We start from the raw sequence: 24,028 nt of genomic DNA, 5'->3' as shown, positions 1-24,028 counted from the left end.
GTGGTCTTCTCCTGTTCTCTGTTGAGGAGGGCAATGCTTGTCACTGGTCACTCAGGTGTCAGAGAAAAGTTTCGAAAGAAAACGGTTTAATTTTCTGCCAGTAGAGAGGGCCCGGTTCCTGGAGACGGGACAAACGGAAGCAAGGAGACAGAATGAGAAGCAACTGTTCTGGAAATTGTTTGATAGACCCCATTAAAAGCACACAACCCAAGCCAAGGAGGAGCAACCAACACACCGCCACTGGGTGGGCTCGAAGAACCAACTTTTCAGTTAACAGCCGAATGCGCTGGCCAATTGCGCCACAGAGACAAGCAACGACAAAAGGCCATCGCTTAGGGGAGGATATTAGTGAATTCAAAATTCAGCCTGCCCCGCCTAAAATTACAATTGTGGTCTATCAGTCTTAATTATCACAAATAAAGTCTGGGACATTTACTGTGGAGACACTGAGGACAGTCTGATCCCACTCTCTGCAGACACATCCATGTCACGAGGAACTAGCTTTCTTACTCCGGGGCCGTCGCCCTTCCAGCCTTTCAGCGTTTTGCCTGTTCCCGAGTTCTCTCATTGGCTCGGAGGCGAGAAGGAGTTTGAATTCCTGATGTGCAGTAACGACAATTCTTTCAACGTCTCAGATCAGTTCATGTGCCGAGAACATCAGAGTCAACCTCCCGGCCTCGTCAACAAGGGGACGGTGTCTGGACTGTCTCTGCTCAATCGGACCGGTCATCTTTCATTCTCCTCTAAATCCGCTTCGCAAAGTGTTTCTAAAGGTTCACAAAGCTGGAGACTGGGATTTCTGTGTTGCTTCATGAACATTTGAACATTTTTCCATTTCCTAACTGACAATATTTTGCCAAAATTTCTTCCCAATTGTACGCCTTGCCTCATGTCCAGGGATGAGGAATTTCCATTTTGGGGAGACATTCCCAAGGTGGAGAATGTTCGCTTTGGAGCAAAGAAGGATAACTGGAGATTTCCTGGCTCTGTTGGTCATGATGGGAGAAGAAGCGGTGGGAATGGGCAGTTTAATGATCAGAAGAACCAATTGCCACTGACCAGAGTCAGTTACCAGAGGACAGGGATTGAAGTTCTTGAATGAAAAGCAGCACTTGTGCCTAATAAACACAGAGAATACTGCAGAAAGCCAACGGGTCGAGCAGCATCTGTGGAAAGGGAAACAGAGCTGACGTTGTGAGTCTGGTACGTTGTTTGTTCAGAACCCGAGTTTCCTGCATGGCAATCAATTCCCAGACATGAGAAAACGGGTCTTTATTGAGACGGGTTTTGTGAAGTTTGAGCGATAATGCAACCAACAGGAAGTCATTTAAAATCGCCAGCGAAGAAATCATAGCCAGCAGGTTACCACCCTGGGCGGGGAGCCCCAAAGGATCTCTACGCCAACACCTTAAGTGTTCGGCCACAACTACACGCCCAAAGTTGTGGTCTAAACTTTCTCATGGAATAGTTCTAACAGGAAAGGTGAGTATTGGCATTGTCCTGTCCGCGCCATAGCCCCAACGGTTCCTGTTGCCCTGGATTTGATCAGGACAGAGGAGGCTGATGGGAGATCGAATTGAACTACACACATTGATGAGAGATAGAGCGGCTGGGAAGGATCCATTCCCATGCGTAGAGAGATTAATAATCAGGGCCGAAAATAAGGAGCCACTTCAAGAAATTTGGGGTTCATTCAGCAAAGCTAATGTATGACTGTTCACAGAAAATTGTGATGAAAGTCTCTCGAGTTATTTTGATGAGAAGTGTTGATGATGCTAATACAATCGATAGGATGAACGTAGATTGGTAAATGTATTTGGTGACAGTTCTGTTCTAGCCCTGTGAGCGAAACCTGGATCTGAAGGAGTAGAAGGGACATTAACAACATCGATCTGAAATTGGACACGTGACAAGGAACAGAGCCATCATGAACAGTTGGCTTTTGAACTGGAGAAGGTTTCTCGTGAAATTCGCTTGAGGCTTGAGGTATGCAAGGTCAAGATAATTTAGGTAAAACACGGAAACGCTATCCTCATTAGCAGACAGTGAAAGGATTACAAGACACAAATTAAACATTTTCGACAAGTGATACAGGGGACTGGGAAGATAAGTATTATAAACTGTGAACAGCAAAGTTCTGGAGCACAACACATACATTCAAAGACCGAAAACATCCAGGTCCTGATTAATCAGATTGCATTGTAGTGCATGTTTGCAAAACATCCACTTGCAATGTCCTACAAAAGAGTGACAAAACCCATCCCTGTCAGCCCAGGATAGAAAATCCGAAGGGATGAACGTTTGCTGATTTTCTGAAGATTCACAGAGCTTGGACTGGGTTTTGGTGATTGTTTCTTTTCCACTCCCAGGAGCCGCAGTGTTTGAGGCGTTGAGTTGGGGAGAATAAAATGTGCCCGTGAGCAGCATGTGGGGCTATTTCAGCTTCCCCTCATATGACTGCGCTGTGAGTTGACTCAGATGTTCTCAGGGACATTTACTGACGCGAGACAGTGAAAGGATTCTCATTCCCGCAGATCGGGAATTCAAACCGTATGCCGGCTACAGGACAATGAGAAAGATTAATTGGGGTGTGTGAAGAAGCTGTGAGCTGCATTTCAAACAGGGAGGTGGAGTCAGATGCATCATCCATTGGCCCCGGCCCTGTGCGTATCTCACGCCACCATGCTGCAGAGTTCTGACGTTTGCACGGACATGCGCAGCAATGGGTTCATTCACAAGGCGAACAACCAAAGATAATCACCGTCACTGATTCCCTTCCACAGGCCCAACTTGGTGAAGCAGTATCTTTCACTGGCAAAGGAAACACCCTTGTCCTCAGGTGCCTGCTTCATTTCGATCACGATTTCAAGCACCTCACTGTTCTAGTCTCATTTCCAAACACTTTGCTCATAGCCTCAAAAGAAGCTCTGCGGGTATCTGCTTGCTCCACCCGAACAGGCAGTGGGTTGTAGATTCCCACCAGTCCCAATTTGAGTGAAATATTCTCCCCCCTCCACTGATTTGAATCTTAAAGAAGAAGCCGGGGAGCAAGCTCCCTTTCTTTTCGACGACATTTCTCATTTTGTACTCGGCAGGGTTCACACCTGCGAGGGGAAACCGCAATGGATTTCATGTACATCGCATTAACCACTCGGCCCACGAATACAGAACCACACTGACAGCTTGACTTCCCAGGCCTGTCTGCCTATGGAGCTGAGAAAGAGTGAATCATCGCAGAGTTTGTTTGAATCCAATCACTTCACAGTGATTCGAAAGGGTTAAATATCGGCACATGGTGTTTGCAGATATTTCGGTGTTTCACCCCAAAAGATGAAATGAACTTTCAGTTAGAAATTGCAGGAGGAACTCAGCAGGTCAGGCAACATCTGTGGAAAGAGAATCAGAGGCAACATTTCAAAATTGTGTTTTCACCGACAGGTACTGTCAAACCTGCCTAGTTTCTCTTTTGGTCTCGTCTTCTCAGCAAACGCAGTCCCTTCCGTTAGACATCAATTCAATTCAGAAACCCCTTTGTGGAGAAGATTTCCGTTGGGGGAAAATTTTCCTGACGCCATTAAAAGCGCACAGCTTCGAAGCCAAAGAAGGGCAGCGAACACACCGCCCCTGGGTGGGCTCGAACCACCAACCTTTCGGTTAACAGCCGAACGCGCTGACCAATTGCGCCACAGAGACAGGCGCTGACTTGGGCTGCACCATCGCCTGGTGATTTTATACTTCAGCCTCCCCGCCGAGAATTACAATTGTCGTCTATCAGTTTTACTTTTCCATAATCAAGCCTGGGAGATCTCTTGTGGAGATACCGGGGACAGTCTGCAGACACATCCATGTCACGAGGAACTAGCTTTCTTACTCCGGGGCCGTCGCCCTTCCAGCCTTTCAGTGTTTTGCCTGTTCCCGAGTTCTCTCGTTGGCTCGCAGGGGAGAAGGGGTTTGAATTCATGATGTGCAGGAACGACAATTCTTTCATTGTCTCAGATCAGTTCATGTGCCAAGAACATCAGAGTCAACCTCCCGGCCTCGTCAACAAGGGGACGGTGTCTGGACTGTCTCTGCTCAATCGGACCGGTCATCTTTCATTCTCCTCGAAATCCGCTTCGCAAAGTGTTTCTAAAGGTTCACAAAGCTGGAGACTGGGATTTCTGTGTTGCTTCATGAACATTTGAACATTTTTCCATTTCCTAACTGACAATATTTTGCCAAAATCTCTTCCAATTGTACGCCTTGCCTCATGTCCAGGGATGAGGAATTTCCATTTTGGGGAGACATTCCCAAGATGGAGAATGTTCGCTTTGGAGCAAAGAAGGAAAACTGGAGATTTCCTGGGGCTGTTGGTCACGATGGAGGAAGAAGCGGTGGGAATGGGCAGTTTAATGATCAGAAGAACCAATTGCCACTGACCAGAGTCAGTTACCAGAGGACAGGGATTGAAGTTCTTGAATGAAAAGCAGCACTTGTGCCTAATAAACACAGAGAATACTGCAGAAAGCCAACGGGTCGAGCAGCATCTGTGGAAAGGGAAACAGAGCTGACGTTGTGAGTCTGGTACGTTGTTTGTTCAGAACCCGAGTTTCCTGCATGGCAATCAATTCCCAGACATGAGAAAACGGGTCTTTATTGAGACGGGTTTTGTGAAGTTTGAGCGATAATGCAACCAACAGGAAGTCATTTAAAATCGCCAGCGAAGAAATCATAGCCAGCAGGTTACCACCCTGGGCGGGGAGCCCCAAAGGATCTCTACGCCAACACCTTAAGTGTTCGGCCACAACTACACGCCCAAAGTTGTGGTCTAAACTTTCTCATGGAATAGTTCTAACAGGAAAGGTGAGTATTGGGATTGTCCTGTCCGCGCCATAGCCCCAACGGTTCCTGTTGCCCTGGATTTGATCAGGACAGAGGAGGCTGATGGGAGATCGAATTGAACTACACACATTGATGAGAGATAGAGCGGCTGGGAAGGATCCATTCCCATGCGTAGAGAGATTAATAATCAGGGCCGAAAATAAGGAGCCACTTCAAGAAATTTGGGGTTCATTCAGCAAAGCTAATGTATGACTGTTCACAGAAAATTGTGATGAAAGTCTCTCGAGTTATTTTGATGAGAAGTGTTGATGATGCTAATACAATCGATAGGATGAACGTAGATTGGTAAATGTATTTGGTGACAGTTCTGTTCTAGCCCTGTGAGCGAAACCTGGATCTGAAGGAGTAGAAGGGACATTAACAACATCGATCTGAAATTGGACACGTGACAAGGAACAGAGCCATCATGAACAGTTGGCTTTTGAACTGGAGAAGGTTTCTCGTGAAATTCGCTTGAGGCTTGAGGTATGCAAGGTCAAGATAATTTAGGTAAAACACGGAAACGCTATCCTCATTAGCAGACAGTGAAAGGATTACAAGACACAAATTAAACATTTTCGACAAGTGATACAGGGGACTGGGAAGATAAGTATTATAAACTGTGAACAGCAAAGTTCTGGAGCACAACACATACATTCAAAGACCGAAAACATCCAGGTCCTGATTAATCAGATTGCATTGTAGTGCATGTTTGCAAAACATCCACTTGCAATGTCCTACAAAAGAGTGACAAAACCCATCCCTGTCAGCCCAGGATAGAAAATCCGAAGGGATGAACGTTTGCTGATTTTCTGAAGATTCACAGAGCTTGGACTGGGTTTTGGTGATTGTTTCTTTTCCACTCCCAGGAGCCGCAGTGTTTGAGGCGTTGAGTTGGGGAGAATAAAATGTGCCCGTGAGCAGCATGTGGGGCTATTTCAGCTTCCCCTCATATGACTGCGCTGTGAGTTGACTCAGATGTTCTCAGGGACATTTACTGACGCGAGACAGTGAAAGGATTCTCATTCCCGCAGATCGGGAATTCAAACCGTATGCCGGCTACAGGACAATGAGAAAGATTAATTGGGGTGTGTGAAGAAGCTGTGAGCTGCATTTCAAACAGGGAGGTGGAGTCAGATGCATCATCCATTGGCCCCGGCCCTGTGCGTATCTCACGCCACCATGCTGCAGAGTTCTGACGTTTGCACGGACATGCGCAGCAATGGGTTCATTCACAAGGCGAACAACCAAAGATAATCACCGTCACTGATTCCCTTCCACAGGCCCAACTTGGTGAAGCAGTATCTTTCACTGGCAAAGGAAACACCCTTGTCCTCAGGTGCCTGCTTCATTTCGATCACGATTTCAAGCACCTCACTGTTCTAGTCTCATTTCCAAACACTTTGCTCATAGCCTCAAAAGAAGCTCTGCGGGTATCTGCTTGTTCCACCCGAACAGGCAGTGGGTTGCAGATTCCCACCAGTCCCAATTTGAGTGAAATATTTTTCCCCCTCCACTGATTTGAATCTTAAAGAAGAAGCCGGGGAGCAAGCTCCCTTTCTTTTCGACGACATTTCTCATTTTGTACTCGGCAGGGTTCACACCTGCGAGGGGAAACCGCAATGGATTTCATGTACATCGCATTAACCACTCGGCCCACGAATACAGAACCACACTGACAGCTTGACTTCCCAGGCCTGTCTGCCTGTGGAGCTGAGAAAGAGTGAATCATCGCAGAGTTTGTTTGAATCCAATCACTTCACAGTGATTCGAAAGGGTTAAATATCGGCACATGGTGTTTGCAGATATTTCGGTGTTTCACCCCAAAAGATGAAATGAACTTTCAGTTAGAAATTGCAGGAGGAACTCAGCAGGTCAGGCAACATCTGTGGAAAGAGAATCAGAGGCAACATTTCAAAATTGTGTTTTCACCGACAGGTACTGTCAAACCTGCCTAGTTTCTCTTTTGGTCTCGTCTTCTCAGCAAACGCAGTCCCTTCCGTTAGACATCAATTCAATTCAGAAACCCCTTTGTGGAGAAGATTTCCGTTGGGGGAAAATTTTCCTGACGCCATTAAAAGCGCACAGCTTCGAAGCCAAAGAAGGGCAGCGAACACACCGCCCCTGGGTGGGCTCGAACCACCAACCTTTCGGTTAACAGCCGAACGCGCTGACCAATTGCGCCACAGAGACAGGCGCTGATTTGGGCTGCACCATCGCCTGGTGATTTTATACTTCAGCCTCCCCGCCGAGAATTACAATTGTCGTCTATCAGTTTTACTTTTCCATAATCAAGCCTGGGAGATCTCTTGTGGAGATACCGGGGACAGTCTGCAGACACATCCATGTCACGAGGAACTAGCTTTCTTACTCCGGGGCCGTCGCCCTTCCAGCCTTTCAGTGTTTTGCCTGTTCCCGAGTTCTCTCGTTGGCTCGCAGGGGAGAAGGGGTTTGAATTCATGATGTGCAGGAACGACAATTCTTTCATTGTCTCAGATCAGTTCATGTGCCAAGAACATCAGAGTCAACCTCCCGGCCTCGTCAACAAGGGGACGGTGTCTGGACTGTCTCTGCTCAATCGGACCGGTCATCTTTCATTCTCCTCGAAATCCGCTTCGCAAAGTGTTTCTAAAGGTTCACAAAGCTGGAGACTGGGATTTCTGTGTTGCTTCATGAACATTTGAACATTTTTCCATTTCCTAACTGACAATATTTTGCCAAAATCTCTTCCAATTGTACGCCTTGCCTCATGTCCAGGGATGAGGAATTTCCATTTTGGGGAGACATTCCCAAGATGGAGAATGTTCGCTTTGGAGCAAAGAAGGAAAACTGGAGATTTCCTGGGGCTGTTGGTCACGATGGAGGAAGAAGCGGTGGGAATGGGCAGTTTAATGATCAGAAGAACCAATTGCCACTGACCAGAGTCAGTTACCAGAGGACAGGGATTGAAGTTCTTGAATGAAAAGCAGCACTTGTGCCTAATAAACACAGAGAATACTGCAGAAAGCCAACGGGTCGAGCAGCATCTGTGGAAAGGGAAACAGAGCTGACGTTGTGAGTCTGGTACGTTGTTTGTTCAGAACCCGAGTTTCCTGCATGGCAATCAATTCCCAGACATGAGAAAACGGGTCTTTATTGAGACGGGTTTTGTGAAGTTTGAGCGATAATGCAACCAACAGGAAGTCATTTAAAATCGCCAGCGAAGAAATCATAGCCAGCAGGTTACCACCCTGGGCGGGGAGCCCCAAAGGATCTCTACGCCAACACCTTAAGTGTTCGGCCACAACTACACGCCCAAAGTTGTGGTCTAAACTTTCTCATGGAATAGTTCTAACAGGAAAGGTGAGTATTGGGATTGTCCTGTCCGCGCCATAGCCCCAACGGTTCCTGTTGCCCTGGATTTGATCAGGACAGAGGAGGCTGATGGGAGATCGAATTGAACTACACACATTGATGAGAGATAGAGCGGCTGGGAAGGATCCATTCCCATGCGTAGAGAGATTAATAATCAGGGCCGAAAATAAGGAGCCACTTCAAGAAATTTGGGGTTCATTCAGCAAAGCTAATGTATGACTGTTCACAGAAAATTGTGATGAAAGTCTCTCGAGTTATTTTGATGAGAAGTGTTGATGATGCTAATACAATCGATAGGATGAACGTAGATTGGTAAATGTATTTGGTGACAGTTCTGTTCTAGCCCTGTGAGCGAAACCTGGATCTGAAGGAGTAGAAGGGACATTAACAACATCGATCTGAAATTGGACACGTGACAAGGAACAGAGCCATCATGAACAGTTGGCTTTTGAACTGGAGAAGGTTTCTCGTGAAATTCGCTTGAGGCTTGAGGTATGCAAGGTCAAGATAATTTAGGTAAAACACGGAAACGCTATCCTCATTAGCAGACAGTGAAAGGATTACAAGACACAAATTAAACATTTTCGACAAGTGATACAGGGGACTGGGAAGATAAGTATTATAAACTGTGAACAGCAAAGTTCTGGAGCACAACACATACATTCAAAGACCGAAAACATCCAGGTCCTGATTAATCAGATTGCATTGTAGTGCATGTTTGCAAAACATCCACTTGCAATGTCCTACAAAAGAGTGACAAAACCCATCCCTGTCAGCCCAGGATAGAAAATCCGAAGGGATGAACGTTTGCTGATTTTCTGAAGATTCACAGAGCTTGGACTGGGTTTTGGTGATTGTTTCTTTTCCACTCCCAGGAGCCGCAGTGTTTGAGGCGTTGAGTTGGGGAGAATAAAATGTGCCCGTGAGCAGCATGTGGGGCTATTTCAGCTTCCCCTCATATGACTGCGCTGTGAGTTGACTCAGATGTTCTCAGGGACATTTACTGACGCGAGACAGTGAAAGGATTCTCATTCCCGCAGATCGGGAATTCAAACCGTATGCCGGCTACAGGACAATGAGAAAGATTAATTGGGGTGTGTGAAGAAGCTGTGAGCTGCATTTCAAACAGGGAGGTGGAGTCAGATGCATCATCCATTGGCCCCGGCCCTGTGCGTATCTCACGCCACCATGCTGCAGAGTTCTGACGTTAGCACGGACATGCGCAGCAATGGGTTCATTCACAAGGCGAACAACCAAAGATAATCACCGTCACTGATTCCCTTCCACAGGCCCAACTTGGTGAAGCAGTATCTTTCACTGGCAAAGGAAACACCCTTGTCCTCAGGTGCCTGCTTCATTTCGATCACGATTTCAAGCACCTCACTGTTCTAGTCTCATTTCCAAACACTTTTCTCATAGCCTCAAAAGAAGCTCTGCGGGTATCTGCTTGTTCCACCCGAACAGGCAGTGGGTTGCAGATTCCCACCAGTCCCAATTTGAGTGAAATATTTTTCCCCCTCCACTGATTTGAATCTTAAAGAAGAAGCCGGGGAGCAAGCTCCCTTTCTTTTCGACGACATTTCTCATTTTGTACTCGGCAGGGTTCACACCTGCGAGGGGAAACCGCAATGGATTTCATGTACATCGCATTAACCACTCGGCCCACGAATACAGAACCACACTGACAGCTTGACTTCCCAGGCCTGTCTGCCTATGGAGCTGAGAAAGAGTGAATCATCGCAGAGTTTGTTTGAATCCAATCACTTCACAGTGATTCGAAAGGGTTAAATATCGGCACATGGTGTTTGCAGATATTTCGGTGTTTCACCCCAAAAGATGAAATGAACTTTCAGTTAGAAATTGCAGGAGGAACTCAGCAGGTCAGGCAACATCTGTGGAAAGAGAATCAGAGGCAACATTTCAAAATTGTGTTTTCACCGACAGGTACTGTCAAACCTGCCTAGTTTCTCTTTTGGTCTCGTCTTCTCAGCAAACGCAGTCCCTTCCGTTAGACATCAATTCAATTCAGAAACCCCTTTGTGGAGAAGATTTCCGTTGGGGGAAAATTTTCCTGACGCCATTATAAGCGCACAGCTTCGAAGCCAAAGAAGGGCAGCGAACACACCGCCCCTGGGTGGGCTCGAACCACCAACCTTTCGGTTAACAGCCGAACGCGCTGACCAATTGCGCCACAGAGACAGGCGCTGACTTGGGCTGCACCATCGCCTGGTGATTTTATAATTCAGCCTCCCCGCCGAGAATTACAATTGTCGTCTATCAGTTTTACTTTTCCATAATCAAGCCTGGGAGATCTCTTGTGGAGATACCGGGGACAGTCTGCAGACACATCCATGTCACGAGGAACTAGCTTTCTTACTCCGGGGCCGTCGCCCTTCCAGCCTTTCAGTGTTTTGCCTGTTCCCGAGTTCTCTCGTTGGCTCGCAGGGGAGAAGGGGATTGAATTCATGATGTGCAGGAACGACAATTCTTTCATTGTCTCAGATCAGTTCATGTGCCAAGAACATCAGAGTCAACCTCCCGGCCTCGTCAACAAGGGGACGGTGTCTGGACTGTCTCTGCTCAATCGGACCGGTCATCTTTCATTCTCCTCGAAATCCGCTTCGCAAAGTGTTTCTAAAGGTTCACAAAGCTGGAGACTGGGATTTCTGTGTTGCTTCATGAACATTTGAACATTTTTCCATTTCCTAACTGACAATATTTTGCCAAAATCTCTTCCAATTGTACGCCTTGCCTCATGTCCAGGGATGAGGAATTTCCATTTTGGGGAGACATTCCCAAGATGGAGAATGTTCGCTTTGGAGCAAAGAAGGAAAACTGGAGATTTCCTGGGGCTGTTGGTCACGATGGAGGAAGAAGCGGTGGGAATGGGCAGTTTAATGATCAGAAGAACCAATTGCCACTGACCAGAGTCAGTTACCAGAGGACAGGGATTGAAGTTCTTGAATGAAAAGCAGCACTTGTGCCTAATAAACACAGAGAATACTGCAGAAAGCCAACGGGTCGAGCAGCATCTGTGGAAAGGGAAACAGAGCTGACGTTGTGAGTCTGGTACGTTGTTTGTTCAGAACCCGAGTTTCCTGCATGGCAATCAATTCCCAGACATGAGAAAACGGGTCTTTATTGAGACGGGTTTTGTGAAGTTTGAGCGATAATGCAACCAACAGGAAGTCATTTAAAATCGCCAGCGAAGAAATCATAGCCAGCAGGTTACCACCCTGGGCGGGGAGCCCCAAAGGATCTCTACGCCAACACCTTAAGTGTTCGGCCACAACTACACGCCCAAAGTTGTGGTCTAAACTTTCTCATGGAATAGTTCTAACAGGAAAGGTGAGTATTGGGATTGTCCTGTCCGCGCCATAGCCCCAACGGTTCCTGTTGCCCTGGATTTGATCAGGACAGAGGAGGCTGATGGGAGATCGAATTGAACTACACACATTGATGAGAGATAGAGCGGCTGGGAAGGATCCATTCCCATGCGTAGAGAGATTAATAATCAGGGCCGAAAATAAGGAGCCACTTCAAGAAATTTGGGGTTCATTCAGCAAAGCTAATGTATGACTGTTCACAGAAAATTGTGATGAAAGTCTCTCGAGTTATTTTGATGAGAAGTGTTGATGATGCTAATACAATCGATAGGATGAACGTAGATTGGTAAATGTATTTGGTGACAGTTCTGTTCTAGCCCTGTGAGCGAAACCTGGATCTGAAGGAGTAGAAGGGACATTAACAACATCGATCTGAAATTGGACACGTGACAAGGAACAGAGCCATCATGAACAGTTGGCTTTTGAACTGGAGAAGGTTTCTCGTGAAATTCGCTTGAGGCTTGAGGTATGCAAGGTCAAGATAATTTAGGTAAAACACGGAAACGCTATCCTCATTAGCAGACAGTGAAAGGATTACAAGACACAAATTAAACATTTTCGACAAGTGATACAGGGGACTGGGAAGATAAGTATTATAAACTGTGAACAGCAAAGTTCTGGAGCACAACACATACATTCAAAGACCGAAAACATCCAGGTCCTGATTAATCAGATTGCATTGTAGTGCATGTTTGCAAAACATCCACTTGCAATGTCCTACAAAAGAGTGACAAAACCCATCCCTGTCAGCCCAGGATAGAAAATCCGAAGGGATGAACGTTTGCTGATTTTCTGAAGATTCACAGAGCTTGGACTGGGTTTTGGTGATTGTTTCTTTTCCACTCCCAGGAGCCGCAGTGTTTGAGGCGTTGAGTTGGGGAGAATAAAATGTGCCCGTGAGCAGCATGTGGGGCTATTTCAGCTTCCCCTCATATGACTGCGCTGTGAGTTGACTCAGATGTTCTCAGGGACATTTACTGACGCGAGACAGTGAAAGGATTCTCATTCCCGCAGATCGGGAATTCAAACCGTATGCCGGCTACAGGACAATGAGAAAGATTAATTGGGGTGTGTGAAGAAGCTGTGAGCTGCATTTCAAACAGGGAGGTGGAGTCAGATGCATCATCCATTGGCCCCGGCCCTGTGCGTATCTCACGCCACCATGCTGCAGAGTTCTGACGTTAGCACGGACATGCGCAGCAATGGGTTCATTCACAAGGCGAACAACCAAAGATAATCACCGTCACTGATTCCCTTCCACAGGCCCAACTTGGTGAAGCAGTATCTTTCACTGGCAAAGGAAACACCCTTGTCCTCAGGTGCCTGCTTCATTTCGATCACGATTTCAAGCACCTCACTGTTCTAGTCTCATTTCCAAACACTTTGCTCATAGCCTCAAAAGAAGCTCTGCGGGTATCTGCTTGTTCCACCCGAACAGGCAGTGGGTTGCAGATTCCCACCAGTCCCAATTTGAGTGAAATATTTTTCCCCCTCCACTGATTTGAATCTTAAAGAAGAAGCCGGGGAGCAAGCTCCCTTTCTTTTCGACGACATTTCTCATTTTGTACTCGGCAGGGTTCACACCTGCGAGGGGAAACCGCAATGGATTTCATGTACATCGCATTAACCACTCGGCCCACGAATACAGAACCACACTGACAGCTTGACTTCCCAGGCCTGTCTGCCTATGGAGCTGAGAAAGAGTGAATCATCGCAGAGTTTGTTTGAATCCAATCACTTCACAGTGATTCGAAAGGGTTAAATATCGGCACATGGTGTTTGCAGATATTTCGGTGTTTCACCCCAAAAGATGAAATGAACTTTCAGTTAGAAATTGCAGGAGGAACTCAGCAGGTCAGGCAACATCTGTGGAAAGAGAATCAGAGGCAACATTTCAAAATTGTGTTTTCACCGACAGGTACTGTCAAACCTGCCTAGTTTCTCTTTTGGTCTCGTCTTCTCAGCAAACGCAGTCCCTTCCGTTAGACATCAATTCAATTCAGAAACCCCTTTGTGGAGAAGATTTCCGTTGGGGGAAAATTTTCCTGACGCCATTAAAAGCGCACAGCTTCGAAGCCAAAGAAGGGCAGCGAACACACCGCCCCTGGGTGGGCTCGAACCACCAACCTTTCGGTTAACAGCCGAACGCGCTGACCAATTGCGCCACAGAGACAGGCGCTGACTTGGGCTGCACCATCGCCTGGTGATTTTATACTTCAGCCTCCCCGCCGAGAATTACAATTGTCGTCTATCAGTTTTACTTTTCCATAATCAAGCCTGGGAGATCTCTTGTGGAGATACCGGGGACAGTCTGCAGACACATCCATGTCACGAGGAACTAGCTTTCTTACTCCGGGGCCGTCGCCCTTCCAGCCTTTCAGTGTTTTGCCTGTTCCCGAGTTCTCTCGTTGGCTCGCAGGGGAGAAGGGGTTTGAATTCATGATGTGCAGGAACGACAATTCTTTCATTGTCTCAGATCAGTTCATGTGCCAAGAACATCAGAGTCAACCTCCCGGCCTCGTCAACAAGGGGACGGTGTCTGGACTGTCTCTGCTCAATCGGACCGGTCATCTTTCATTCTCCTCGAAATCCGCTTCGCAAAGTGTTTCTAAAGGTTCACAAAGCTGGAGACTGGGATTTCTGTGTTGCTTCATGAACATTTGAACATTTTTCCATTTCCTAACTGACAATATTTTGCCAAAATCTCTTCCAATTGTACGCCTTGCCTCATGTCCAGGGATGAGGAATTTCCATTTTGGGGAGACATTCCCAAGATGGAGAATGTTCGCTTTGGAGCAAAGAAGGAAAACTGGAGATTTCCTGGGGCTGTTGGTCACGATGGAGGAAGAAGCGGTGGGAATGGGCAGTTTAATGATCAGAAGAACCAATTGCCACTGACCAGAGTCAGTTACCAGAGGACAGGGATTGAAGTTCTTGAATGAAAAGCAGCACTTGTGCCTAATAAACACAGAGAATACTGCAGAAAGCCAACGGGTCGAGCAGCATCTGTGGAAAGGGAAACAGAGCTGACGTTGTGAGTCTGGTACGTTGTTTGTTCAGAACCCGAGTTTCCTGCATGGCAATCAATTCCCAGACATGAGAAAACGGGTCTTTATTGAGACGGGTTTTGTGAAGTTTGAGCGATAATGCAACCAACAGGAAGTCATTTAAAATCGCCAGCGAAGAAATCATAGCCAGCAGGTTACCACCCTGGGCGGGGAGCCCCAAAGGATCTCTACGCCAACACCTTAAGTGTTCGGCCACAACTACACGCCCAAAGTTGTGGTCTAAACTTTCTCATGGAATAGTTCTAACAGGAAAGGTGAGTATTGGGATTGTCCTGTCCGCGCCATAGCCCCAACGGTTCCTGTTGCCCTGGATTTGATCAGGACAGAGGAGGCTGATGGGAGATCGAATTGAACTACACACATTGATGAGAGATAGAGCGGCTGGGAAGGATCCATTCCCATGCGTAGAGAGATTAATAATCAGGGCCGAAAATAAGGAGCCACTTCAAGAAATTTGGGGTTCATTCAGCAAAGCTAATGTATGACTGTTCACAGAAAATTGTGATGAAAGTCTCTCGAGTTATTTTGATGAGAAGTGTTGATGATGCTAATACAATCGATAGGATGAACGTAGATTGGTAAATGTATTTGGTGACAGTTCTGTTCTAGCCCTGTGAGCGAAACCTGGATCTGAAGGAGTAGAAGGGACATTAACAACATCGATCTGAAATTGGACACGTGACAAGGAACAGAGCCATCATGAACAGTTGGCTTTTGAACTGGAGAAGGTTTCTCGTGAAATTCGCTTGAGGCTTGAGGTATGCAAGGTCAAGATAATTTAGGTAAAACACGGAAACGCTATCCTCATTAGCAGACAGTGAAAGGATTACAAGACACAAATTAAACATTTTCGACAAGTGATACAGGGGACTGGGAAGATAAGTATTATAAACTGTGAACAGCAAAGTTCTGGAGCACAACACATACATTCAAAGACCGAAAACATCCAGGTCCTGATTAATCAGATTGCATTGTAGTGCATGTTTGCAAAACATCCACTTGCAATGTCCTACAAAAGAGTGACAAAACCCATCCCTGTCAGCCCAGGATAGAAAATCCGAAGGGATGAACGTTTGCTGATTTTCTGAAGATTCACAGAGCTTGGACTGGGTTTTGGTGATTGTTTCTTTTCCACTCCCAGGAGCCGCAGTGTTTGAGGCGTTGAGTTGGGGAGAATAAAATGTGCCCGTGAGCAGCATGTGGGGCTATTTCAGCTTCCCCTCATATGACTGCGCTGTGAGTTGACTCAGATGTTCTCAGGGACATTTACTGACGCGAGACAGTGAAAGGATTCTCATTCCCGCAGATCGGGAATTCAAACCGTATGCCGGCTACAGGACAATGAGAAAGATTAATTGGGGTGTGTGAAGAAGCTGTGAGCTGCATTTCAAACAGGGAGGTGGAGTCAGATGCATCATCCATTGGCCCCGGCCCTGTGCGTATCTCACGCCACCATGCTGCAGAGTTCTGACGTTTGCACGGACATGCGCAGCAATGGGTTCATTCACAAGGCGAACAACCAAAGATAATCACCGTCACTGATTCCCTTCCACAGGCCCAACTTGGTGAAGCAGTATCTTTCACTGGCAAAGGAAACACCCTTGTCCTCAGGTGCCTGCTTCATTTCGATCACGATTTCAAGCACCTCACTGTTCTAGTCTCATTTCCAAACACTTTGCTCATAGCCTCAAAAGAAGCTCTGCGGGTATCTGCTTGTTCCACCCGAACAGGCAGTGGGTTGCAGATTCCCACCAGTCCCAATTTGAGTGAAATATTTTTCCCCCTCCACTGATTTGAATCTTAAAGAAGAAGCCGGGGAGCAAGCTCCCTTTCTTTTCGACGACATTTCTCATTTTGTACTCGGCAGGGTTCACACCTGCGAGGGGAAACCGCAATGGATTTCATGTACATCGCATTAACCACTCGGCCCACGAATACAGAACCACACTGACAGCTTGACTTCCCAGGCCTGTCTGCCTATGGAGCTGAGAAAGAGTGAATCATCGCAGAGTTTGTTTGAATCCAATCACTTCACAGTGATTCGAAAGGGTTAAATATCGGCACATGGTGTTTGCAGATATTTCGGTGTTTCACCCCAAAAGATGAAATGAACTTTCAGTTAGAAATTGCAGGAGGAACTCAGCAGGTCAGGCAACATCTGTGGAAAGAGAATCAGAGGCAACATTTCAAAATTGTGTTTTCACCGACAGGTACTGTCAAACCTGCCTAGTTTCTCTTTTGGTCTCGTCTTCTCAGCAAACGCAGTCCCTTCCGTTAGACATCAATTCAATTCAGAAACCCCTTTGTGGAGAAGATTTCCGTTGGGGGAAAATTTTCCTGACGCCATTATAAGCGCACAGCTTCGAAGCCAAAGAAGGGCAGCGAACACACCGCCCCTGGGTGGGCTCGAACCACCAACCTTTCGGTTAACAGCCGAACGCGCTGACCAATTGCGCCACAGAGACAGGCGCTGACTTGGGCTGCACCATCGCCTGGTGATTTTATAATTCAGCCTCCCCGCCGAGAATTACAATTGTCGTCTATCAGTTTTACTTTTCCATAATCAAGCCTGGGAGATCTCTTGTGGAGATACCGGGGACAGTCTGCAGACACATCCATGTCACGAGGAACTAGCTTTCTTACTCCGGGGCCGTCGCCCTTCCAGCCTTTCAGTGTTTTGCCTGTTCCCGAGTTCTCTCGTTGGCTCGCAGGGGAGAAGGGGATTGAATTCATGATGTGCAGGAACGACAATTCTTTCATTGTCTCAGATCAGTTCATGTGCCAAGAACATCAGAGTCAACCTCCCGGCCTCGTCAACAAGGGGACGGTGTCTGGACTGTCTCTGCTCAATCGGACCGGTCATCTTTCATTCTCCTCGAAATCCGCTTCGCAAAGTGTTTCTAAAGGTTCACAAAGCTGGAGACTGGGATTTCTGTGTTGCTTCATGAACATTTGAACATTTTTCCATTTCCTAACTGACAATATTTTGCCAAAATCTCTTCCAATTGTACGCCTTGCCTCATGTCCAGGGATGAGGAATTTCCATTTTGGGGAGACATTCCCAAGATGGAGAATGTTCGCTTTGGAGCAAAGAAGGAAAACTGGAGATTTCCTGGGGCTGTTGGTCACGATGGAGGAAGAAGCGGTGGGAATGGGCAGTTTAATGATCAGAAGAACCAATTGCCACTGACCAGAGTCAGTTACCAGAGGACAGGGATTGAAGTTCTTGAATGAAAAGCAGCACTTGTGCCTAATAAACACAGAGAATACTGCAGAAAGCCAACGGGTCGAGCAGCATCTGTGGAAAGGGAAACAGAGCTGACGTTGTGAGTCTGGTACGTTGTTTGTTCAGAACCCGAGTTTCCTGCATGGCAATCAATTCCCAGACATGAGAAAACGGGTCTTTATTGAGACGGGTTTTGTGAAGTTTGAGCGATAATGCAACCAACAGGAAGTCATTTAAAATCGCCAGCGAAGAAATCATAGCCAGCAGGTTACCACCCTGGGCGGGGAGCCCCAAAGGATCTCTACGCCAACACCTTAAGTGTTCGGCCACAACTACACGCCCAAAGTTGTGGTCTAAACTTTCTCATGGAATAGTTCTAACAGGAAAGGTGAGTATTGGCATTGTCCTGTCCGCGCCATAGCCCCAACGGTTCCTGTTGCCCTGGATTTGATCAGGACAGAGGAGGCTGATGGGAGATCGAATTGAACTACACACATTGATGAGAGATAGAGCGGCTGGGAAGGATCCATTCCCATGCGTAGAGAGATTAATAATCAGGGCCGAAAATAAGGAGCCACTTCAAGAAATTTGGGGTTCATTCAGCAAAGCTAATGTATGACTGTTCACAGAAAATTGTGATGAAAGTCTCTCGAGTTATTTTGATGAGAAGTGTTGATGATGCTAATACAATCGATAGGATGAACGTAGATTGGTAAATGTATTTGGTGACAGTTCTGTTCTAGCCCTGTGAGCGAAACCTGGATCTGAAGGAGTAGAAGGGACATTAACAACATCGATCTGAAATTGGACACGTGACAAGGAACAGAGCCATCATGAACAGTTGGCTTTTGAACTGGAGAAGGTTTCTCGTGAAATTCGCTTGAGGCTTGAGGTATGCAAGGTCAAGATAATTTAGGTAAAACACGGAAACGCTATCCTCATTAGCAGACAGTGAAAGGATTACAAGACACAAATTAAACATTTTCGACAAGTGATACAGGGGACTGGGAAGATAAGTATTATAAACTGTGAACAGCAAAGTTCTGGAGCACAACACATACATTCAAAGACCGAAAACATCCAGGTCCTGATTAATCAGATTGCATTGTAGTGCATGTTTGCAAAACATCCACTTGCAATGTCCTACAAAAGAGTGACAAAACCCATCCCTGTCAGCCCAGGATAGAAAATCCGAAGGGATGAACGTTTGCTGATTTTCTGAAGATTCACAGAGCTTGGACTGGGTTTTGGTGATTGTTTCTTTTCCACTCCCAGGAGCCGCAGTGTTTGAGGCGTTGAGTTGGGGAGAATAAAATGTGCCCGTGAGCAGCATGTGGGGCTATTTCAGCTTCCCCTCATATGACTGCGCTGTGAGTTGACTCAGATGTTCTCAGGGACATTTACTGACGCGAGACAGTGAAAGGATTCTCATTCCCGCAGATCGGGAATTCAAACCGTATGCCGGCTACAGGACAATGAGAAAGATTAATTGGGGTGTGTGAAGAAGCTGTGAGCTGCATTTCAAACAGGGAGGTGGAGTCAGATGCATCATCCATTGGCCCCGGCCCTGTGCGTATCTCACGCCACCATGCTGCAGAGTTCTGACGTTTGCACGGACATGCGCAGCAATGGGTTCATTCACAAGGCGAACAACCAAAGATAATCACCGTCACTGATTCCCTTCCACAGGCCCAACTTGGTGAAGCAGTATCTTTCACTGGCAAAGGAAACACCCTTGTCCTCAGGTGCCTGCTTCATTTCGATCACGATTTCAAGCACCTCACTGTTCTAGTCTCATTTCCAAACACTTTGCTCATAGCCTCAAAAGAAGCTCTGCGGGTATCTGCTTGCTCCACCCGAACAGGCAGTGGGTTGTAGATTCCCACCAGTCCCAATTTGAGTGAAATATTCTCCCCCCTCCACTGATTTGAATCTTAAAGAAGAAGCCGGGGAGCAAGCTCCCTTTCTTTTCGACGACATTTCTCATTTTGTACTCGGCAGGGTTCACACCTGCGAGGGGAAACCGCAATGGATTTCATGTACATCGCATTAACCACTCGGCCCACGAATACAGAACCACACTGACAGCTTGACTTCCCAGGCCTGTCTGCCTATGGAGCTGAGAAAGAGTGAATCATCGCAGAGTTTGTTTGAATCCAATCACTTCACAGTGATTCGAAAGGGTTAAATATCGGCACATGGTGTTTGCAGATATTTCGGTGTTTCACCCCAAAAGATGAAATGAACTTTCAGTTAGAAATTGCAGGAGGAACTCAGCAGGTCAGGCAACATCTGTGGAAAGAGAATCAGAGGCAACATTTCAAAATTGTGTTTTCACCGACAGGTACTGTCAAACCTGCCTAGTTTCTCTTTTGGTCTCGTCTTCTCAGCAAACGCAGTCCCTTCCGTTAGACATCAATTCAATTCAGAAACCCCTTTGTGGAGAAGATTTCCGTTGGGGGAAAATTTTCCTGACGCCATTAAAAGCGCACAGCTTCGAAGCCAAAGAAGGGCAGCGAACACACCGCCCCTGGGTGGGCTCGAACCACCAACCTTTCGGTTAACAGCCGAACGCGCTGACCAATTGCGCCACAGAGACAGGCGCTGACTTGGGCTGCACCATCGCCTGGTGATTTTATACTTCAGCCTCCCCGCCGAGAATTACAATTGTCGTCTATCAGTTTTACTTTTCCATAATCAAGCCTGGGAGATCTCTTGTGGAGATACCGGGGACAGTCTGCAGACACATCCATGTCACGAGGAACTAGCTTTCTTACTCCGGGGCCGTCGCCCTTCCAGCCTTTCAGTGTTTTGCCTGTTCCCGAGTTCTCTCGTTGGCTCGCAGGGGAGAAGGGGTTTGAATTCATGATGTGCAGGAACGACAATTCTTTCATTGTCTCAGATCAGTTCATGTGCCAAGAACATCAGAGTCAACCTCCCGGCCTCGTCAACAAGGGGACGGTGTCTGGACTGTCTCTGCTCAATCGGACCGGTCATCTTTCATTCTCCTCGAAATCCGCTTCGCAAAGTGTTTCTAAAGGTTCACAAAGCTGGAGACTGGGATTTCTGTGTTGCTTCATGAACATTTGAACATTTTTCCATTTCCTAACTGACAATATTTTGCCAAAATCTCTTCCAATTGTACGCCTTGCCTCATGTCCAGGGATGAGGAATTTCCATTTTGGGGAGACATTCCCAAGATGGAGAATGTTCGCTTTGGAGCAAAGAAGGAAAACTGGAGATTTCCTGGGGCTGTTGGTCACGATGGAGGAAGAAGCGGTGGGAATGGGCAGTTTAATGATCAGAAGAACCAATTGCCACTGACCAGAGTCAGTTACCAGAGGACAGGGATTGAAGTTCTTGAATGAAAAGCAGCACTTGTGCCTAATAAACACAGAGAATACTGCAGAAAGCCAACGGGTCGAGCAGCATCTGTGGAAAGGGAAACAGAGCTGACGTTGTGAGTCTGGTACGTTGTTTGTTCAGAACCCGAGTTTCCTGCATGGCAATCAATTCCCAGACATGAGAAAACGGGTCTTTATTGAGACGGGTTTTGTGAAGTTTGAGCGATAATGCAACCAACAGGAAGTCATTTAAAATCGCCAGCGAAGAAATCATAGCCAGCAGGTTACCACCCTGGGCGGGGAGCCCCAAAGGATCTCTACGCCAACACCTTAAGTGTTCGGCCACAACTACACGCCCAAAGTTGTGGTCTAAACTTTCTCATGGAATAGTTCTAACAGGAAAGGTGAGTATTGGGATTGTCCTGTCCGCGCCATAGCCCCAACGGTTCCTGTTGCCCTGGATTTGATCAGGACAGAGGAGGCTGATGGGAGATCGAATTGAACTACACACATTGATGAGAGATAGAGCGGCTGGGAAGGATCCATTCCCATGCGTAGAGAGATTAATAATCAGGGCCGAAAATAAGGAGCCACTTCAAGAAATTTGGGGTTCATTCAGCAAAGCTAATGTATGACTGTTCACAGAAAATTGTGATGAAAGTCTCTCGAGTTATTTTGATGAGAAGTGTTGATGATGCTAATACAATCGATAGGATGAACGTAGATTGGTAAATGTATTTGGTGACAGTTCTGTTCTAGCCCTGTGAGCGAAACCTGGATCTGAAGGAGTAGAAGGGACATTAACAACATCGATCTGAAATTGGACACGTGACAAGGAACAGAGCCATCATGAACAGTTGGCTTTTGAACTGGAGAAGGTTTCTCGTGAAATTCGCTTGAGGCTTGAGGTATGCAAGGTCAAGATAATTTAGGTAAAACACGGAAACGCTATCCTCATTAGCAGACAGTGAAAGGATTACAAGACACAAATTAAACATTTTCGACAAGTGATACAGGGGACTGGGAAGATAAGTATTATAAACTGTGAACAGCAAAGTTCTGGAGCACAACACATACATTCAAAGACCGAAAACATCCAGGTCCTGATTAATCAGATTGCATTGTAGTGCATGTTTGCAAAACATCCACTTGCAATGTCCTACAAAAGAGTGACAAAACCCATCCCTGTCAGCCCAGGATAGAAAATCCGAAGGGATGAACGTTTGCTGATTTTCTGAAGATTCACAGAGCTTGGACTGGGTTTTGGTGATTGTTTCTTTTCCACTCCCAGGAGCCGCAGTGTTTGAGGCGTTGAGTTGGGGAGAATAAAATGTGCCCGTGAGCAGCATGTGGGGCTATTTCAGCTTCCCCTCATATGACTGCGCTGTGAGTTGACTCAGATGTTCTCAGGGACATTTACTGACGCGAGACAGTGAAAGGATTCTCATTCCCGCAGATCGGGAATTCAAACCGTATGCCGGCTACAGGACAATGAGAAAGATTAATTGGGGTGTGTGAAGAAGCTGTGAGCTGCATTTCAAACAGGGAGGTGGAGTCAGATGCATCATCCATTGGCCCCGGCCCTGTGCGTATCTCACGCCACCATGCTGCAGAGTTCTGACGTTTGCACGGACATGCGCAGCAATGGGTTCATTCACAAGGCGAACAACCAAAGATAATCACCGTCACTGATTCCCTTCCACAGGCCCAACTTGGTGAAGCAGTATCTTTCACTGGCAAAGGAAACACCCTTGTCCTCAGGTGCCTGCTTCATTTCGATCACGATTTCAAGCACCTCACTGTTCTAGTCTCATTTCCAAACACTTTGCTCATAGCCTCAAAAGAAGCTCTGCGGGTATCTGCTTGTTCCACCCGAACAGGCAGTGGGTTGCAGATTCCCACCAGTCCCAATTTGAGTGAAATATTTTTCCCCCTCCACTGATTTGAATCTTAAAGAAGAAGCCGGGGAGCAAGCTCCCTTTCTTTTCGACGACATTTCTCATTTTGTACTCGGCAGGGTTCACACCTGCGAGGGGAAACCGCAATGGATTTCATGTACATCGCATTAACCACTCGGCCCACGAATACAGAACCACACTGACAGCTTGACTTCCCAGGCCTGTCTGCCTGTGGAGCTGAGAAAGAGTGAATCATCGCAGAGTTTGTTTGAATCCAATCACTTCACAGTGATTCGAAAGGGTTAAATATCGGCACATGGTGTTTGCAGATATTTCGGTGTTTCACCCCAAAAGATGAAATGAACTTTCAGTTAGAAATTGCAGGAGGAACTCAGCAGGTCAGGCAACATCTGTGGAAAGAGAATCAGAGGCAACATTTCAAAATTGTGTTTTCACCGACAGGTACTGTCAAACCTGCCTAGTTTCTCTTTTGGTCTCGTCTTCTCAGCAAACGCAGTCCCTTCCGTTAGACATCAATTCAATTCAGAAACCCCTTTGTGGAGAAGATTTCCGTTGGGGGAAAATTTTCCTGACGCCATTAAAAGCGCACAGCTTCGAAGCCAAAGAAGGGCAGCGAACACACCGCCCCTGGGTGGGCTCGAACCACCAACCTTTCGGTTAACAGCCGAACGCGCTGACCAATTGCGCCACAGAGACAGGCGCTGATTTGGGCTGCACCATCGCCTGGTGATTTTATACTTCAGCCTCCCCGCCGAGAATTACAATTGTCGTCTATCAGTTTTACTTTTCCATAATCAAGCCTGGGAGATCTCTTGTGGAGATACCGGGGACAGTCTGCAGACACATCCATGTCACGAGGAACTAGCTTTCT

The 24,028-nt window shown here is 46.8% G+C and overlaps 1 protein-coding gene and 7 non-coding genes across 8 annotated transcripts in view; all 8 read right to left on the bottom strand.

Annotated features, from left to right (window-relative positions):
* The window catches only part of LOC140460302 (uncharacterized), a 251,439-nt gene that overhangs the window by 100,402 nt on the left and 127,009 nt on the right, over positions 1-24,028 (bottom strand). The window lies entirely within an intron of this gene.
* Positions 3,620-3,693, bottom strand: trnan-guu (transfer RNA asparagine (anticodon GUU)). The gene has a single exon. It is a non-coding gene; the product is annotated as a tRNA-Asn (tRNA).
* Positions 6,980-7,053, bottom strand: trnan-guu (transfer RNA asparagine (anticodon GUU)). Its single transcript has one exon. It is a non-coding gene; the product is annotated as a tRNA-Asn (tRNA).
* Positions 10,340-10,413, bottom strand: trnan-guu (transfer RNA asparagine (anticodon GUU)). The gene has a single exon. It is a non-coding gene; the product is annotated as a tRNA-Asn (tRNA).
* trnan-guu (transfer RNA asparagine (anticodon GUU)) lies at positions 13,700-13,773 on the bottom strand. The gene has a single exon. It is a non-coding gene; the product is annotated as a tRNA-Asn (tRNA).
* Positions 17,060-17,133, bottom strand: trnan-guu (transfer RNA asparagine (anticodon GUU)). Its single transcript has one exon. It is a non-coding gene; the product is annotated as a tRNA-Asn (tRNA).
* On the bottom strand, positions 20,420-20,493 carry trnan-guu (transfer RNA asparagine (anticodon GUU)). Its single transcript has one exon. It is a non-coding gene; the product is annotated as a tRNA-Asn (tRNA).
* Positions 23,780-23,853, bottom strand: trnan-guu (transfer RNA asparagine (anticodon GUU)). The gene has a single exon. It is a non-coding gene; the product is annotated as a tRNA-Asn (tRNA).

The sequence above is a fragment of the Chiloscyllium punctatum genome, chromosome 36, assembly GCF_047496795.1.
Source record: "Chiloscyllium punctatum isolate Juve2018m chromosome 36, sChiPun1.3, whole genome shotgun sequence".
Lineage (NCBI taxonomy): Eukaryota > Metazoa > Chordata > Chondrichthyes > Orectolobiformes > Hemiscylliidae > Chiloscyllium > Chiloscyllium punctatum.
Note: the sequence above shows the minus strand (reverse complement) of the source record. Positions and strands in the feature narration are given on the sequence as shown.